This window comes from Vigna radiata, chromosome 11 (assembly GCF_000741045.1).
Source record: "Vigna radiata var. radiata cultivar VC1973A chromosome 11, Vradiata_ver6, whole genome shotgun sequence".
NCBI classification, from domain to species: domain Eukaryota; kingdom Viridiplantae; phylum Streptophyta; class Magnoliopsida; order Fabales; family Fabaceae; genus Vigna; species Vigna radiata.
In genome coordinates, this window is record NC_028361.1 from 14,619,293 (window position 1) to 14,640,935 (window position 21,643).

The window sequence follows — 21,643 nt, forward strand, 5'->3', positions numbered from 1 at the left end:
AAACAAGGTGTATGAACTAATTGAAATGCAAGAAATAAATAATAAAATGCATCAATGTTCTAAAATCGTAATGCTAAACTAATAAATTAAAAGCAATTCACCATGAAAATAATGNAAATAAAAGACACTTAAAGAGTAAAGGAACTAAAATGCTTAAAAAAAATAAAAATAAAAGAAATAGAAAATAATTAAAAGAAATAGAAAATAATTAAAAGCAATTCTCCTAAGCTGGACGTGAATGAATGCCCACACTTCTCCAAATAATTCCATCACCAACCGTGCACACTTGTCAAAGAAAGATTAAAAATGCTTTTCTCCAAATAAAAAAAATATAACAAATGCTTCCTATCTAAATTTGAAACGTGTTGCACCTTCTTTCCAAATTAACGTTGCTGCATCTATGATGTGTTGCTGGACTCATGATCACACTATGCTAGTTGGAATCAAAAGGACATGAAAGACACCCAATATAAAATATAAATTAGTGCTTGAAAGGAAAAAAAAATGTTCTCTCATTCACCCTCAAAAGAACCGTGAGCTACATAGTCTCCCCCAAAAATAACGTTGCAGCCCCCAAAAAAACAATGTTCTCATGCTCCAAGAAAAACACAATAAAGCACCGTGAATTCAGAGTGTTCCATTCCAATTAAAAAAAATGTTGCACCGTACTATACTTCCCAAATTAAAGGTGACACCTTGCTTGCCTCCCATCAATCACGTCAAAAGCAAAAAGAAGAAAGGGAATTAAACTTGCAGCAAAACCGTGAAATCAACTCACCAAAGCTTACTATTCTTTTAAAGCAAATAAAATAGCATGAATTTAAGATCCTAGACCGTGGCTTCAGCAAAAATACAACAAGGAATAGTAAATGCAATCCTCTTCTTCAACCAATGCCATCCACCGAAACCATGTTCCAAGTTAAAAACCCTTCCAAAAAAAATATGATTCTCACCGAGAGAGTGTGCCCCCCTCGTCAAGGTGACGGCTGCANCCATTTTGTAATCCCTAGGACATGTGTCCTAAAATTGGGTGGGGTCCACCCTAAAATAAAAAGGAAACCCTANGTGGTGCCATGTGTCCTACAAAATTGGACCCAACATAAATTTTTCCAAAATTGNCCCAAGATGCAAAGAGTTTGTCTAGAAAATTTAAGTAATTAAAATTACAATATAATAAATTTTAAAAATGTCTAATTTGAGAGTCTTGAATTTATTTGGTGTCCTCCAAATGTCCTAAATTGTGTTTCCAAAATTTTCCCTGAAAATAATAATGCAAATAATTAGCTCAGAAAATTCAAATTAATTAAAATTAGAATTTCCGGTCAAATTAAGCACAATTAGTAAAAACGGGAAAATACCGGACAATTAAGCACAATTCCCCGATTAATTCTAGCACAATAAACTAAGTGAAGTCGAGAAAATAACGACTCATCAATGTACCTGAGTATGTGATTGATGAGCATAAAAGTGTATGATAAGTCTACTTGTTGTACCTATAAATATTGGTTTTATCTGAGGATAGGTGCTTCCTTTTTCCTTGTGTGCATTGGAAGGGTTGATTGTGTATTGAGCCTTCCTTGTGTGGGGGTGAAGGTGTGGTCTTTGTTCTTGTGTGGCAGGATTACACGTTCCTTAGCTGGAAATCGAGACTACTCAGGCAGATATGTAGAGGAGGCTATAGATGTCCTGTATGTAAAATCTACAGATGGGCTGTAGGAGCGGCTACGGTTGGTGAGGTAAGGTACAGAAGTGAGACAAAATCGTTCCACTGTGGTTTTTATGTATGGTGATGCTCATGGTGTTGTTCATGATTGGTATAGTCATGATGATTGTGTATCTATGATGGTAATCATGGTATTTTAGATGCTTTAGGTGATGTTATGTGATAACGGTGTTACTATAGTAGTTATAGTAAGTAGTTAGAATAGGTGCTAAGGAGTAGATAGAGCAAGGGTCTATGTATGAGATGTTAGTGATGACATCGAAGGTTAGAGATCAAGGATCGAGGTTCAACTAATTCGTTGTGATTGAATTGTTATGTTAGAGGTTTAGGAATCTTACTGATATTACTACTATGTATGAGATGTTTGATTATTGTTGATATAATCAATATGTTTATATCTTATTATTATGATTTTTTTATCGGCAGCTTACCCCATACGTGTTTGTGTTTGTGTTATGATTGATAGTATCAGAGATGGTCATATATTTTGTTATACGTGAGCAGATGATGTTACAGATGGTGTTGAGGCATGATAAGATTCGAGAGCTGACAGGGGACAAACTTGGGATTTCTATTTAAAGTCATAACGTTTGAAATTTAAAGATAATGTATTTGGTGTTATTTTATTTCCTTCGTTATTTCCATTGGATAAAAGTTTTTGAACTATTATGTTTTGAATAAATTATGCATGTAGAAAGGTTAAGGTTTTTGAAAAATAAGTTTTCACGCTTTGTTAAAGTTTGAAATTCACTAGTTTTTAAATAACCCGTGACACCTTGGAATTTATGGCGTTTCAACATATATTTGTATGGTAAAACCCCCAAACAACATACCTTTGTCCTCCCTTAGTATCAAACCCTATTATCATGGGATAACCCAACAAAACCATACATGCTTTCATAGGAAAAACACAACACAAACATGACATAATCCTTATCATCATGCATACACAAACCCTTATCTAATCATAACCACAATCATGTACATGTGCATCAATATAAGGATTATCAATCAAGATAATCAAGAACATATAACAAACAACAAACAAACAAAGGTAAGCTTCCCCATACCTTGGCTTTATCTGCAACCAAAAACACCACAAACATTCCTTTGGACTAATGTTTTCTACAACTCCATTGTCTCTCTCCCATAAAACATCCACCTCTTGTCTTTATTTGTTTCCCTTTTTTGATGTAGGGTTTCTAAACAAAATGTTGTCAAAGAACAACAAGTTCGTTACAAGACAATCTCATCCAAGTAGAAAACCGGGAAAGACTGTCAAGGTATTATAAGAAAAGCTCATCTAGAAGAATCCTTGATCTTGATTTTGAAGTTTAATGAAATAACATAAACGAAGAAGTCTCTATGTATGAAAAACTAACTCTAACTAGAAAAACACTTAGGACAGGAAATCAATCCTTAGAACACTCTGATAGGAAACCATAAAACTATAGAGCCAACCTCAGAATAGAAAACCAGGCTAGAAAAACCTTAAGATAGAATAGAACAGTAGAAACACACATCAATAACCTTAGTTCAGCATCAGGATAAAGCAGTCAGAAACACCTCAACCCATAAGATAAAACCAACCCTCTAGTTAGAAACTAGGACAAAAGAACCCTAGAGTAAAAGAAAATAAATCTGAAGAAACTTGAAGACTTAGGTCAGGACAAGAAGAACACAAGGCCAAAAGAAACTCTAGAGGGTAGTCTATGGTCATCAAGAAACATGCTAAACATCTCTAACAAGAAAACCTTCTCTCCTTTATCTTTAAAAGGAAATGCTCATCAAAGAAATCTCAGTTTTCAGAAGTAATGAAAAAAAGAGGTTTGGAGATATAGAGGAATGTATCTTCAATCAGTTGTAAAGCAGTTGTTTGGATAAATCACCAATCCTCACCTACTTGGAAAACAATTACATGAGTCAATGCTCATAAGTACAGGAAGGGACTTCGGTAAGTAGACAAAGAACTTTGAAGAAAGAACTCATGACTCATATGCAAATCTCCAACACGTATCTAAGAAGGATAAGAAACAACAACCTAGGTGATCCATAGAAGAAATTAAGAAAAATCTAGGAGCATAAGTCAACCATAAAGCTTGTTGTGGAGGAGTTAAGATGGAAGCAACCTATATAATTTGAACGAGTCGTAAAAAGCTAAGCTACAGAGAAATAGGTACGAGTCAATTTCCTTCACTCAGTATTAAATTATTCTACATAATGTCATAAGTTTCTAAGAACATAGTACTATATTAAAGGATTAATCATTCTCGTAGTCCCTATTTATGTTGGGTTTCATCAAATAAGTCCCTTTCTTATTTTTTTTTTCCAATTGGCTCCCTAAAAGTGAAAAATTAAAGCAATTGGCTTCCTACCGTTAAATTGGGTAAACGGGGTTAACTTTCAGGTGACGTGTTAGTGTGAGGTGGACTAATTTAAAGACGTGGCATATGTAGAGTCTCTTAGGTGGAAAATGTTTAATTAAAAGATTAACTTGAAATCTTGCTTTTGCTTAAGATGTGAGAATAAGAGATTTGAAGGTGGTATTTTTGGTTTTATGCTTGGTTTTCCTTGTTTTAACAGGAATTAAGATGAATTGGATGAAGAAGTTGAAGTAGAAAGGAGTTGGACGCAGGAAAAGCTGGAAAAGTAACACAAAGGAGAGTCGCAGATGGTGCCTGAGCGCCCTTTTGGGGCGCTGAGAGCCAGTTTCTTCTGTTTCACACCTGAGCACCACCGTTGAGCGTTAGTTAAGTGTCGCAACCATCGCCTGGGCGTCCTTTTGGGGCGTAGAGCGCCAGTTTCTCCTGTTTCGCGCTTGGGCGCCCTAAGTGGGGCGCTGAGCGCCAACGGCGTGGCCTTGGACCAGTTTTCTGTGTTTTTCTGAGCTATTTAATGATTTGGACGACCTAGATACTATATCTTTTGACAGAAAAAGGCACAGAAACACTCCTTTCACCCTTTGGAGGCGGATTTTGGATGCCGAAGCTCTGATCTTCAAATTTTACGGTTTTATCTTTCATTCTTTTCCATATTTCATCTAGTTTCACCATCTCTATTATGAACTAAACTTCCATTATTGTTGGGGAAACGATGTAATCCTTTGAAAGCCTTATGTATTGAATTGATTTATATTCTAAATGTTTTACTTCATTATTTGATAGGGTTTTTCTTTTACACTCTATGCGTGCTTTGTTTAACTCATTCAATTGCATGATTATTGATTTTGTCGATATGGACACATACGAAGAAATCTAGAACTGGGGAAATTCTCCCAAAGGTAGTATTACCTAGACATAGGGATATGAGGGTTCGTTGCATTTACACTCCTGTGCTTCAGAATTAATTATTAGGGATGTTAGGAATTGTATGAACTCGTAATTAAGGATAGGTTTTCTTCACTAAGACATCGAGTTTTAAGTACTTTAGAGAGTGACATTAACATTAATGAAGAAGACGAATTCATAAATACATGAGAGTGGATAGGATAACCCCCAACAACATAATCATTCCATATTTTATACACCAATCACCTGTGCATTCTTTTAGTTAATTGATCAAACACTTGCATTCATATTTATTTTCTGCATTATAAACACCATGATTTTGTTTCCAAGTCTTAATTAATCAAGAAACCACATGAATGTCTAGGTTGTGAGTCTCTAGGGAAAACGATACTTGGTCTTACCAATTATATTACTTGATACAATTCGGTACACTTGTTGGAGTCATAACAAGTTTTTGGCGCCGTTGCTGGGTACTCGTGGTTTAACTATTCTATTTGTGTGATTATTGATTAACTTCGACTTGATTTTTTTTATTTTTTTTTGTTTAATGCTAACAATTTTTTCTAGGGTTTTGTGCCTAATGCTTGCAGGATGCAATTCGGGCAAGAATTTAATTATATGGGCACTCAATTCCACCAAGGTAATCTCAACCACAGATGGAACCTTCACTCAAGCATGGGTCAAAGTCAATGGCAGCAACAGCTCTCTCTATCATTAGAAAGAATGGCAAAGATGGATGAAACACTTCAACAGTTGATGCAGATGTTTGTTTCTCATCATAAACGCACTGAAGTGGCAATCAAAAGAATGGAGATGCAGAGTGGTCACTTAATTGAGAAATTGGACAATTTTGGGGTTAATACTGAAGTTAACCTTATGGAGGAATGTCAAGCCATTATCATTAGAAGTGACAAGGTTTTAGATGAGAGAAAAATACAGAGAAAAGAAAAAAAAAAGGATGAGTGAAAAAGAGAAAGATGTAGAACACTTTCTGCTATTTGGGATGAGAGGGTCTTGATTATCCACGATAACACCATCATGTTGTTCCTTTCCCAGGAATCAAAAAGTGGATCATATTTACGAGGTTTCTTGATCCCTCAATCAATGAATTTCAGTTTGTTCTTGGAAAGGAGAGCCCTTCTCATACTTCTCATCTAAGAAGTATAATTTGATTCATTTAAAACTTGTGAAATGAGGGATATACCTGGGTTTTCTCTAGGATGAAGATAGTAATGGCTGAAGGGGTTATTGAGTTGATTAGTGTTTTGCATGGCGGCCAGAAAAACGAAAAGAAACACCAAGAATCCAACAAGATTTAGGCACAGCGGAAGTAGGGGCAGAACAAGCATAAGACCTACTCTGATACCATATTAAAAGGAGGCCCAACGTCTTGAAGCCAAGGCCCATTCCACGAGTCCAATAGAAGACGAAATATCTTTTGATAAAATATTGTCTTGAGACAGTCTTGTGTCAGCAGAGAGAAAAGAAACACAGAAAAGTCATATGGAAGCTTAGAAAAAAACATCACGAAACGTGCTTGCAGTGGGTGTTCATGGGTGTCTGAAAGGGAAAGAGAAGCAGATCGTAAAGGATGCTTCAGGGGAGATAAGAAACAAAGCTAAGACTTTTTATTCTGTAAAAGTATTTTAATGTTCTTGTTACAAGAGAAGGAAGAAGAACTCCATGTATATATAAAATTCAGGTGAGGAAGGAAAAGAGAGTGTGGTCATAAATGATCCTAACAGAAAACCAAAGAAAAACTTAAAACCTAAAATATTTACAAAAACAGAAACTTTAATACACGTTGGTTCAAAACTAATATAGAAAAATATGACTTTCAACTATGTTCGAATTAATTTTTTTTAAGATATTATATATATATATATATATATATATATATATATATATATATATTTTTTTTTTTTTTTTCTTTTTTTCTTTAGTATATTTATTTCTTATATATTAATAAATTATAATTTAAACTTATGAACGTACCTTTATAAAAGTATAACTTATATATACATATAACACTATACATATAGAGACATCCCCACAAGAAAAGGCTATATGTAAAGGGTAATTAAAAGTCAAAAGGGAAAAACTAATTATTAATTAAATGAATATGAAAAGTTAAGTTAATTATTTAGAAAGTGAAGGGAAGTCTTGGTCTTTTTTAGTTGAGGAAGAATTGGAGAAAAAAAAAAAAAAAAAAACCTTAGAAAATTGGTAGTCCCCAGTTTCCACTTACATTGTGAACACTTGAACATGAATTGAAGAAAAGACAGAAAGAAACAAAGAAAGAAAGAAAGCCAGAAAAACTTGCAGTTCCCACTTATGCGTACATATTTTGATTGATCAAGCTAATTTCCACGCAAGCTTCATTAGACAGTCCAACGAAAATGGGATTAAACCAATTTTTCAAAGAAACTTTTCCTCTTTATTTTAGACTCTCTTTTATAAATGTTAGTATTTATATATTGTTTTTGTTATGTTTAGGTTGTCTTTTGAAACAATAAATGTTTTTTCCTAATAAAATAAATAAGTTTGTGAAAATGTTATAAAATATATAACTAAAGATAAAACAATAACTGAAGACGGCTAATTTTTTTTTAATATTGTGTTTTAATACTTATAAGATGATAAAATATCATTAAACAAAATAAAAAAGAAAGACAATATTAAAAATTAAAAGAGTAAGGAACTTATTACTACAAAAGTTTCTATAATATAAATGGAATTTTATCAAAAAAACAATTATTGATAAAATATAATTTATCAACAAATATTATCAAACAAAAATAATTCGTTGGTAAAATAGAATTTCCCAATAGATTTTAATTACCAATAAAAATATTTGTCAGTAACATATTTATAGGCAAAATTTAATTTGTAATCTTTATAACCATTAAATATTTTTATAATAATTTTTGTTAATAAAATGAGTACTAAATTTTTTAATTTAGGACCATGATGTGGTGAAATCAGTGAGTAAATTTATTGATAATGAATCTTTATAAATTCACTATTAAATCTATTAATAATTGTATTTTTTTTAAAAAATTTGTACATAATTCTACTTTTCAAAATTCAATAAATTTTTTGGTAATTGTGTTTTTAAAATTGGTCAGTAAAATGAGTACCATCTTTTTTGTTAATGAAATATTTGTTATAAATAGAATGAATGAGAAAAAGAAGAGAAAAAGAAAAAGAAAGAAGAGGAAAAGAAGGAGAAAAAGAAAAAAGTGAAGACAAGGAATACGAACGACAACAACAATGATAATTACAATAATAAAGAAAAAACAGAAGAGGACAAGGAAACAAGAGAAAAAGAAAACAAATAAAAAGACAAGAAGAAAGGAGAGAATGAGTCAAATGTGACATTTAACAATAATAAACATGACAACGGTAGAAGAGGAAAAAAGAAAAAAAAAAAGGAAGAAGAAGAAGACAACTAGAAGAAAAAAAATACTAAATTAAGATGCTTATCAGAAAAAAAATTTATTGATAATTAACGATAAATATTCATTAAAATAATTTAAAAATAAATTTTAATCATCAATAATATTTACCGATTAATATTTTATCATCAATAGTAATCAATTTACTGATGAACTTTTCATGTATTGTTTTGTAATTGTCAATAAGTTTTTTTTTTTTTTCTATATTGTTTCTCTTGAAATTTCTAACTATAAATGAAACTGATTCAAATTTATCAGTATGAAAATAAATTTCTAATTAACTATCTTCTATAATGACTAAAACAACATTACAAAAAGATTAATAGTCATAGATAAATAAAATCTCTTGCTAAGAGCAAAAGTTTCTATGTAATTTTAGTTTATCAATACATTATTAACAATTAAAAATCTATTAAAAAATAATTATTAATAAATTTTATTAACAGATCAATAAATTTAATAATATTTACTTATGATCACAAATTTGTTAATAATAATTTTTGAGTAATGATAAAATCTTACGAAATCGCATAGTATATCTTCAGTTAAGCAATATATGCTGAGATACTTTTATTTGAAAATAAAAATAATTTCAGTTAAAACATATAATTACCATGGCGTATATAGAACAAATAAAGACGACAAAAGCGTATACTAGATATTTTTTTAAACATTTATTATATTGTTTTTCTTGGTTGAATAAAAATTAATAATTACTGTTCACTTAATTAGATATTTATTCCTGCCAAATAATTGCTTCAGTTTAGGTCAAACGTGAAATAAAAAGGAAGGAAAATTGTTGACCACACAAAAAATTTCCCTAAACTGCCACCATTTGATTGAGACTATGGAAACGTGCTTACTAGAAAACCTCATTACATATTAATATTGTTACTAAAATAAAAAAATAATTTAAACACATAATTTTGTTTGACAGTATACATATATAAAGACTAAGACTATGTTATTAAAGCTTCACCAAATTCCACCTTCTCAATGCTTTTTTTTTTAAATATTTTATTGTCATTTTTTAATTGTTTAAAAGTATTAAGCTGGTTTTATAATTGCATGAAATTGTAGATTTTATAACTAGTCTGAGTTTCTATCAGTAAATATCTAATTAATCCTCGTTAGTTACTACATTATAAAAATAAATATTTGTCCTTTAGACGCGTCTATCGTTGTTGGGTGTATTTTTCATCGGAGCAAGAACTTTTCAAATGTCAACCATAGAATTCATATGTCAATATATATATATATATATATATATATATATATATATATATATATATATATATATTATTTATTTTGCTATTTAGAAATCCAAAATTAAAATTATCCTTAAATATTTTTATTATATATTTTAATTTTGATTTTTAAATTTTTTTCTTCTCCTTCTTTTGATATATTTGTAGAAGAAAGATAAGATCGGAATTTGAACTTGTAGGAGTGAATATCTGTATCCAAGTTTTGAATTTGTACAAGAAATAAGTCTAGCAAAAAGAAATTGGAGAGAGATCTATTTGAATTTTTTAAGAAAATAATTTTATTGGGGAAAAATTCTCTATTACCCACATAATGAATTTGAACTAAATTATTAAAAAACAGGTATAGGTACGAAATTATAAAAAACATAATGGATTTATTCAACTTATTTAAAGCACAGGTTTTCATACACTGAATCTTAAATGAATGGTCAGACCAATCCGTATAGCCGTTAAAGTCATAAACCTAATGTATTTTATGGAATTCGTTCTTTGAATTCTATGCAAGTGTTAACGAAATTAAAATATTTTCTAACTTCATCTATAATAGAATTTTTTTAAGTAATTTTCTTGATCGATAATGACATTAATTTGATTAATATATTAACGATTTTAAAATACATTTAACGTAATACATATTAATAATTATTTTAAAAACAAAAAGGCTCTATAAAAATCACATTTATTAATATCTAAATAAAACATTAAATTCTGCATTACCCGTTCTTTCCATGAATCAATTAACTTTAACTTTTTCGCATACGAACACAATTACACAATTGCATTTACTTTGGATATGAGAAATATCTTCAACAAGGAAATTATAACATTTTCCTATGATGAAATTCCTATTTTATAAATAATTTCTCTCTTCTTATATGTAATATTTGAGCATGTGCAATGTCAAACACTAGAAAGATGGCGTGTTTGAAGAAAGAATCATAATTTGATGGAAAGAAAGAATAGAATACTTTTCTGATTTGTAGTTGGGTTCTGCAACCTTCCTACCTTAGGATGAAGAAAATGGCGAGTAGTTTATACATAAAATAACTATGCATAAACAACATGTAATAAATTTGAAAAGTTGAGATTAGCTTATTTTAAAGGCCTATATGGAATTTGGTGGATATGAATAATCATGTGAAAGGTGTAATTTTATTAGAGCGCATATAGGTGATGAAGATTTATTTAGAGTTATTTTAGATTTTATGAAATTTATGTTTTTACCTACCTTTATCGAGGAGTCTTCAGGTAGAGTTAATAATCTTTAAAAGCTAAACTATTGTTATTGATTAATCTAGATCACTACTACAAAACAGATTTTTTAAGTCTGTTATACAACATACTTAAATTCGGCAGATGTAAATTTTAAGGGTCTATTTATAGAATTTAAAAAACCTATTAGTTCTATTAATAATTGATATAAAAGAAAAAATTAATGGTAATTAAATATATCAATGCACTTGTTTTAGGCAATATAATCCAAATTTCGTGTATAGAAGTCAGGATCCTTTATTTGGAATATTAGTGCAAAAATTCCCTACGTTGATTTATGACCTTTATAGTGCTAACGAAGTGAAATTTTTTAATAAGAAAAATTATGATAGTTTTTCTTATAACTGTCATAAAAGTTTCAAAAAAAAAAACACATGACTGTTTGATTTAGAATCGTTGTGAAACAGAAAATCATGACGGTTTAGTGAATTAATTGTGTAAAATTGCTGACGAGAAATACAAATGTTTTACCTTTTTATTTTCCCACGGAAGCACAACTTTTCTATCGTCTTTCCACCATCGAAGCATATTGCACCACCACCCTTTCTTCATTATGTTTTTATTGCCATCTTGGCACCATTATACCAACAAAAACACCGTTGTCTTGTCATCCCATCGTGGTTTTTTTCTTTAATTAAGCTTATGTGCAATGGGCTCTTTTAGTGACAAAATTGTAAAGGTTCAATTTTGTGGGACACATGGTCAAATTCTAGGGGTTTTTTTTAAGGTGGACCCCACCCATTTTAGAATTTTCGACATTTTTTGGTGAGGAGGCTGACCACACACTTCTAGGCTACACACTTTTCATTTTGGCTTTGCTTGTATGAACTCTCTCTTGAGAGTTTGGGTGTGCCTCGGTTTTGGACCATTGAATGAACAACAAGGATGCATTTTTCTTCTCTCTGCTTGAATCTTGTTTATCTTTGCTTGGTGGAAGTGAGAACCGTCACTCATTTCCCTTCATTTCTTCTTGAAAGTTGAGAGCATGAGCTTGGAGGGTTGTTCTTGCATTTTCATGGTGGTTCCTTGGATTGAATGAAGGCTCATTTTCCGTTTTGCTTCTCCCTTGCTGCAATATTTTCGGGTTTCCTTTTAGTTTTCTTGGTTGGATGACGAAAATGAAGTTCTTGTTGAGTTTTGTAGCGAAGAAAGCTTTAGTTGGTGTATGGGTGTTTGAGGTTTGAACCATTTTCTTGTTGTGCTTTTGTTTTGATGGTTGGAAGCAAATATTGAGTTGGAACATTGTGTTCTATTTCCATGGCTGGACGGTGCTGCAAGGAAAGCTAGGGATTTGATTTTGTTTTGGTCAAAAGTTTGAAGAAAAGAGAGTGTGAAGTTGGTTTGAAGAAGTTAAACTTTGGGTTTCTTGCTCTTGTATTATTTTGCAATTGGAACTTTGGGTTCTTTAGTGCATTGTCGGTGGTAAGAAGTGGAGACACCATTTGAATGTTTGTATTGGTGGAGGAAACCGAGAATGAGGTTGGAAGGGAGAGAGAATGGTGCATTTAATTTTTACCTTATTTGGGCAAGCACATGAGAGGCTCATTTTGATAGAAAGAATGTTTCCATTTTGGTTTTTGCCTTTAGCTAGCCATTCTGCCGAGAAGGAGAGGTCTTGTGTGGTTTATTTCCTTTGACTTTGCTTACATGGCACCTTGGTTGAAGCACTCAAAGTATCTTTCATTTAGCCTTTGGTTTGAAGCACTTTTTGCAACATTTACTTGGTAACTCTCGACATTTTGTGTCTTGGTGTGGGTGTCCAAACTTTTCTGCATGGAAAGAGAGAAGGCACGATTTCATAGTGATGTGGAAGGCACATGCTTATTTTATTGGAGAATGAAGCACATGGGACAAGAGGCCAACATATTTTATAGTTTATTGAAGGTTGAATTTGAAGTTGGACTTTGGAGGACTACATAGCTCACGTCATGAAGGTTTTTGGCCATTCTAGAAATTGAATTTCTTTAGTTGGTGCATGTATTGTCACGTGATATTGCTAGTAGGAAGTTATGTTGTTCATTTCTTTTGTTTTTTTTCAATTAGTTTAATTAGTAGGTTGAGTTGTTTTTATGTCTTTGATTTAGTGTTTCATTTAAATATTTTTAACTGTATTAGATAATTTATTTGTAACAGTGTTGGTGTCTAGTATTTTAATTTATTTTAATGTTGTCTAAGGTTTCTACTCATGTTAATTTAATTGCCATGGTAGCTTAAATTAACTCAGTTGGTCATTAGCTATATTATGATGTTTCCTTGAGATTTCTGAACCGTCACTGTATTTGCACTTGCAATTGGGTACACGCTTAGTTGCCCAGTTGGTGTTGAGTCTTCGCTTAGTTGATGAAACAACATGGCGTAAATTGGATTTGATGTTAACATTGTGTTCGCTTAGTTCGCTTTTATGAAAACATGATTAGCCTTCGCTTAGTTGGTTAGTTGTGTTGGATTAGAGGTTTGAGTTGCAACTTTATTTTGTTGATCTGTAAATGGAAGCAATGTGAATCAGTTAATGACCAATCGTTTCCATTCTGTCCTTGAAATCGCTTTTATATCTGTGTTTAATTATCTGTTTGTGTCAGTGTTTTGATGTAATTCATCCGTATTCACCACAAAACGTTTTCACAAACCCCCTCACTTCGTGTTTGACCTAATTTTGAACCACATTTTGTCCTTGAGAGACGACCTAGGAGTCACTTCCTAGTCTATACTGCATTCTTTATACACATTAAATTTGCTTGGGGTGCGACACCCATCAAAATTTTGGTTTCGTTGTCGGGGACCAACGGTTCAGTTTTAGGTCTTTTGTTGTGTTAGTGTGTGTTGTGTTTTGTCTTGTGTTGTGAGTGTGTTGTTCTGTTTTGTGTGTAGTGTTATGTGTGTTGGATTTAGGTAGCTTTAGTTGCATATTTTCATTGTATTCTTCTTTTTTCCCTTCCTTCTACATGTCTACCTACTTTGATTTTGTGAATACTGTTTATTCTGCCTATGTCCATGACTATGATTTTCCTTCTGCATATAACTCTAATATTGCTTTTTATGCATATTCTGCTGATTTCTATGTTGAGAACAATATGACTCATCCTCCCATTCCTGAGAGTGCTCTTTGGGAGCCAGTTTCACATAGTGAGGATGATGTTCATTGCGTTCTCACCTCTGGACTGATAGATTTGTTGCCTAGGTTTTATGGTTCTATAGGGGAATGCCCACATAGACATTTAGAGAGGTTCGAACGCATTTGCTCTGAAATGAAACCTCCACATGTTTCGGATGATCGCATTTTCTTAAAGGCATTTCTGCATTCAGTAGAAGAAGCAGCATGGGGATGACTTTATTATCTTCCTCCAGAATTCAAAGCCAATTGGGAAGATCTTAAGCATCTATTTTTGGAAAGATTCCGCCCTCCACAACAATATCAGCCATTCTAGAATTCTTGTATGCCTTCTCAACCAGCCCACGAGCTACAGCAGTTGTAGTCATATCAGCCTGCCCAAGCAACTCCTCATCCTTCCACTACTTCTGAGCCTACATTGAAGGAGTTGTTGAGACAGATGACTGCTCAGAATATGCAGTTTCAGCAGGAAACCAGAACTCAGATTATGCAGTGTCAGCAATTTCAACAGGAAACCAGAGATCAGATTATGCAGTTTCAGGAGTTTCAGCAGGAATTTAGAGATTTCATTCAGAGTTTGACTGATCAGATAGGGCAGATGGCCACTCAGCTCGCTGAGGAACAATCTTATGTTTCAGAGGAATCCCCATTTCAGGTTGTTCAGCTTCCAGATGATGTTGGTGTCATCCACATAGGAGATGGGGAGCAGAGTCATGAGCTTAGTATTGTGCCACCTACTTTCCCACCCTCCTATGTCCCTACTCTTGCACCTGAGGAGACTGATGAAGAATTGGAGGACCGGGCAGATATTAACAACACTTTTGAGATAGGTAGACCATCTTCACCTTCCACCACTCTACCAATCTTCAGGGAAGTGGAGGTAAACATACATATGATTGATTTTGTTGTTGATGATTATGCTATTGATAGGTATGTTGATGATTATGATGTTGATGAGCATGCTTTTCATTTCCACTCTTTGCATCATGAGAAAGAACTTTTGCCATCTTGTTTGAAAACTTCTTCTCCATGCACTGAACATGAATTTGAGCCTGTAGTTGATATTGTTTCTAAATTTGAAATTGATTCATGTTTTGAGAGTGTATCTGAGGCTCAGCCTGTTGCATTGGGATTAGGTGTTATACCTCTGCATGTTATTTCTGTGGAACCACATTACACTAACCATGTTGCAGGAGGTACATATGAATTTGTCCAACAAGCACCCACAATGGAGAGCAAAGGTGCTCGCATACACGATAATTTGAAGATTAATAGGCACCAGCTGAACCCGCTCATCAACAATAACTGCTTCTTAGATCCAGCTATGGAAGACATTTCCCTGCTCGATCAAATCTGGAGACTGAAGCAATTCCTCCTCAAGACTTCCTTGCTGACTCCAGGGGTGGAGAACATCTCCCTGACAGTCCAAAATTGGCAACTGCCACCATGATCAGAGGAGTTTTCCTTTTCCTTTCTCCTCTTTTCCCGCTTTTATTACACTTGTCCATGATTTGTTGACTGTTTTGATTTCTGACCTAATGCTTGTGACACATTGAGGATACTGTGTAGTTTAAGTGTGGTCTATTGGGGGAGATTCTGATTTTTCTTTGTTAGTTTTAGTTTTCTGCGTTAAATTTTTTGTTTTCTAGGTAGTTTTTGTTGTGTGTTGTACCCAATTTTACATGTTTCTCTTGATTTCTAGACTTTGTTTAGGTTGTAGATGTGTCTTTCACTTTATTGATACTCTGATTTGTTGGAAATCCTTGCTTTTCTCTGCTTGAAAGATGATTATGATGTTTGAGAGGTTGACTTGATTGTGACAAATGCCCTGTGTGAGAATTTGAGTCACTTTATGTTCTTTCTTGTGTGATATATCTCTTGATTGCTTGCATATATGCCTTGGCTTGACTCTTGTTGATGATTCTTGAAAGTGATAAAGGCAGTTTTGTTGTTGAGCCTCTCTAGCCAGATCTTTGATCCTTTGATAGCCCTTTTGAGCCTATACTTTCCCCATTTCTTTGTTTTGAAGCTCATACACTAGCCATATGTGAAAAACCATGTTTACCTTAACCTTAGGGAATTTTGGAGCTTTGGAAGTGTTTTGGGAATAAGTTTGGTCTCTTGGGTGATTTAGATGAATTGGCTAGTTGGTTCCTATTCTTGTTTTATTTTTGTAAATATGTTGCGTATCTTGTCTCTTATAGTTGTGTTCTAAATAGAGAGAAAAGAAAAGAGACAAGATGAAAAAAAATACAGAAAAAAATGAGAAAAATAAAAAAATATGAATAATGGAGTCAAGAAGAGGATTGAATTAGAGGTTTGAGTGTGTTTGATTGTGTTTACACTTGTTCCCCATTGCTCCTCTATTTCTTTTGGTTTGTAGCTTCTCATCCATATTTATCCTCCCTTGTCNTTGGCCCCATTGCATCCATAAAAGACCTTTTGATTTGAACATGCATATGTTTTTGAGTCTTGATATTAGAGGCTTGCCAGGTCTATTTGTGTTTGTTTTCTTGAGTGCATTGAGTTGAAACTGTTTACCCTAGATACTTGAGAGAAACACGATAGTGTGCATTTGTGAGGTTCTGTTGCTTTTGATTCACCTCTTGAGCTGATTGATCATTTTGCCATGCTTGAACTGCTTGGATGATTTCTGAGTATTTGCATTCCTTGATTCTGTGTTTGATATTGTTTACTTCCTTTCATTATCCATATTTCTTGGGAACTGTGTAATTCTGTTTTTGTCCTTGTGAGTCTTAGTTTTCTGTATGTTGAGTTTGTCTCTTCCCTGATGTCCGTAGAACTGTTTCTTGATTTGCGTCTTGATTTTGCCCAGGAGTGCAAAAGACTAAGTGCGGTCTATTTTGATGAGTCAATATTTTCTTGACTGTATTTGGTTTATTGCACTTAAATAAATCAGGGGATTGTGCTTAATTGTCCAGTATTTTCCTGTTTTTCCATATTATGCTTAATTTGATCGGAAATTCTTATTTTAGTTAATTTGAATTTTCTGAGCTGATTAATTGCATTTTTAGTTGCAGGGAAATTTTGGAGATATCTTTTGGAGCATTAGGATGGAGTCATGGTCATTAAAGACTCTACAATTAGGCATTTCACTTTTAATTAAATAGTAACTTAGTTTTCTAAAAACTTTAATTAAGCTTATGTGCAATGGGCTCTTTTAGTGGCAAAATTGTAAAGGCCCAATTTTGTGGGACACATGGCCAAACCCTAGGGTTTCTTTTTGAAGGTGGACCCCACCCATTTTAGAATTCTCAGCATTTTTTGGTGAGGAGGTCGACCACACACTTCTAGGCTACACACTTTTCATTTTGGCTTTGCTCGTATGAACTCTCTCTTGAGAGCTTAGGTGTGCCTCGGTTTTGGACCATTGAATGAACAAGGATGCATTTTTGTTCTTCTCTTTGCTTGAATCTTGTTTATCTTTGCTTGGTGGAAGTGATAATCGTCACTCATTTCCCTTCATTTCTTCTTGAAAGTTGAGAGCATGAGCATGGAGGGTTGTTTTTGCATTTTTATGGTGGTTCCTTGGGTTGAATGAAGGCTCATTTTCCATTTTGCTTCTCCCTTGCTGCAATATTTTCGGGTTTCCTTTTAGTTTTCTTGGTTGGATGACGAAAATGAAGTTCTTGTTGAGTTTTTTAGTGAAGAAAGCTTGAGTTGGTGTATGGGTGTTTGAGGTTTGAACCATTTTCTTCTTGTGCTTTTGTTTTGATGGTTGGAAGCAAATATTGAGCTGGAACATTGTGTTGTATTTCCATGGTTGGACGGTGCTGCAAGGAAAGCTAGGGATTTGATTTTATTTTGGTCAAAAGTTTGAAGAAAAGAGAGTGTGAAGTTTGTTTGAAGAAGTTAGACTTTGGGTTTTTTGCTCTTGTATTATTTTGCAATTGGAACTCTGGGTTCTTTGGTGCACTCTCGGTGGTGAGAAGTGGAGAAAACATTTGAATGTTTGTGTTGGTGGAGGAAACCGAGAATGAGGTTGGAAGGGAGAGAGAATGATGCATTTAATTTTTACCTTATTTGGGCAAGCACATGAGAGACTCATTTTCATAGAAAGAATGTTTCCCTTTTGGTCTTTGCCTTTAGCTAGCAATTCTGTCGAGAAGGAGAGGTCTTGTGTGGTTTATTTCCTTTGACTTTGCTTACATGGCACCTTGGTTGAACCACTGAAAGTATCTTTCATTTAGCCTTTGGTTTGAAGCACTTTTTGCAACATTTACTTGGTAACTCTCAGCATTTTGTGTCTTGGTGTGTGTGTCCGAACTTTTCTTCATGGAAAGAGAGAAGGCACGGTTTCATAGTGATGTGGAAGGCACATGCTTATTTTATTGGAGAATGAAGCACATGGGACAAGAGGCCAACATATTTTATAGTTTATTGAAGGTTGAATTTGAAGTTGGACTTTGGAGGACTACATAGCTCACGGCCATGAAGGTTTTTGGCCATTCTAGAAATTGAATTTCTTTAGTTGGTGCATGTATTGTCACGTGATATTGCTAGTAGGAAGTTATGTTGTTTTTTTCTTTTGTTTTCAATTAGTTTGATTAGTAGGTTGAGTTGTTTTTTTGTCTCTGATTTAGTGTTGCATTTAAATATTTTTAACTGTGTTAGATAATTTGTTTGTAACAGTGTTGGTGTCTAGTATTTTAATTTATTTTAATGTTGTCTAAGGTTTCTACTCATGTTAATTTAATTGCCATAGTAGCTTAAATTAACTCAGTTGGTCATTAGATATATTATGATGTTTCCTAGAGATTTTTGAACTGTCACTGTATTTGCACTCTGACTTGGTTAATATTAAATCTGTATTTGCACTTGCAATTGGGTATACGCTTAGTTGCCCAGTTGGTGTTGAGTCTTCGCTTAGTTGATGAAACAACATGGTGTAAATTAGATTTGATGTTAACATTGTGTTCGCTTAGTTCGCTTTTATGAAAACATGATTAGCCTTCGCTTAGTTGGTTAGCTATGTTGGATTAGAGGTTTGAGTCGCAGCTTTATTTTGTTGATTTGGGATTGGAAACATTGTGAAGCAGTTAATGACCAACTGTTTCCATTCTGTCCTTGAAACCGCTTTTAGATCTATGTTTAATTATCTGTTTGTGTTAGTGTTTTGATGTAATTCTTCCGTATTCACCACAAAACGTTTTAACAAACCCCCCCCCCCACTTCGTGTTTGACCTAATTCTGAACCACATTTGGTCCTTGAGAGACGACCTAGGAGTCACTTCCTAGTCTATACTGCACTTTTATGCACATTAAATTTGCATGGGGTGCACATACGACAGATTAAAAACAAATAGCAAAATCAATAAAGACAGTTCAATTACTCTGCATATACAACAAAAATATCATAAAGCAGATAAAGTATGATACAACAATTCTCCCCATATAGACTTGCTCTCATACACTCATGAAAACTCTCCCCCTTTGTGCATTAACAAAAAAGGAATGCTTGATATTTATGCAGTTTTGAAAACAGAGAAGCATCAAACAAATATGCAGTTTCAAAATAACAATGATGCTCTCAAAATCACAAGTTCATCACAAAGATATATGTAAACTCCCCCTGAAAAAAAATAGGTGTGTGATGAAACGATGTGTAAAGAAGTGATACTCCCCCTGTCATTATGCATGAATTTCAAAAACAGTTTGTGTGCATAATGCAGAATATCACAAGTTAATCACCAGTTTAAGCACAGATTTGTATCATTGGTACACAATTAAATCACATATATATGCAATGACACAAATATCAACAATCTCACAATATTATCTCAATTCAGATATAAAATCATGTAAAGAACAAAGATAATATTCAGATATAAAGCAGTCAGTAAGGATAGAATAAAATTCCAAAATTGGAATTGTTAACCCAGTTTGAACGCAGTCGAATGCTTTAAATCATCAGTCGAATGCATTGCTTTTCCAAATGTTGAACTTCAAATGTATATGTCCAAAGCAATGTTTTTCCTGCAAAACCTTTCAAAAACCTTTTCCAGATCAAGTAGAGTGGTTAAGCAAGAACAGTATTAAACCATAACAGAAGTTAATCTATAAAAATGCATGATAGTTATAACACAGTTGACTTCAAACATAGCACAGTCGAATCAATCAAACAGAGTATCAGATTTTATTTAACAGTTTAAGTGAATTGATTGATTCAAACTACTGATATTATTTCCTTGGATAAAATATATTACATTGGTCGAGCATAGAAATAGGAAATACAAGACAAATCAAACTAAGACCCACAAAATATGGCTTTATATGCCATTTTCCAAAATGAAAGGACCTAGTCTAGGTTACAAAACACAATTTTGCCATAACACAACACTATTCTGATTTAGATAAGTCTTCCACTTTCTTGTCAGCACTGTTTGCTCCACTGTCTGTGTCACCAATAGAGGATTCATCAAAAATTTTATCCTAAGGGCATAGTCCATTTTCTTGTGGAGATCAGATAAAGATATTTGCATCATGTTTAGTTTGTTCTCTAACCTATCAAATCTTCGATCCACATGACCTTCAAAAATGCTTGATGGATGAAATTTATAACCTGTTGTATCAACTCTTAGAGGATCCATTTCACTGGTAGATGGAATTTCATTAACCATTATACATTCATCTCTCAACTTAATAATACCAACAGAGTTCAAGAATTGTGTTTCCAACACATTGCACTTTTTGCAGTGAATTACCATTTCATTTGTTGTGTCTACATTCTGTAACTTTAGTAGCTTGCTGATGAGCACCCCATAAGGTAGAAACAATCCATGGCTTTTTGTGAACTTCATCATGTGATCACAAATGATAAATGCCCAATTTGATTGAATTCCCGACGATAGAGTAGAAATTAGATATATATCGTCATCTCGAAGTATTAAGTGATCATCTTCTCTAGGAAGTAATATCCATGTCATGACATAAGCGCATAGACACTCGTCCATTTGAAGATTCTTGATGCTGAAATCATCAAAATGTTTTGACGAGTCATGCCTCCTTAGCATGGTATTGTATAGTCCTCTGTTGTCATATCCAGCAATACCATGATGGGAATATAGACCCCTGGTTTGTAATCCAGCAATCTTTTCCCAAATAGTGTTGTTTATAACAATATCAGTTCCTTTTACTCTTGATGTCATATTGTTTCCTTCCCTCTTGAGGTTGCAATAGAACACTTTGACTAAGTTTGGATAACAATCCCCTTGTAGTTCCACAAAGCCTGTAAGATTTTCTTTGATCAGCCATTCTTGGAACTTGAAACCTTCTTTTCTATAGAATGCAGTGTTTGCGCATTTATGCCTCAGAACCTCTTTGAACCCCTGGTGAGTCGATATTTTCTTGACTTTACTTAGTTTATTGTGCTAGAATTAATCAGGGAATTGTGCTTAATTTTCCGGTATTTTCCCGTTTTTCCTAAATATGCTTAATTTGACTGGAAATTCTAATTTTAATTAATTTGAATTTTCTGAGCTAATTATTTGCATTATTATTTGCAG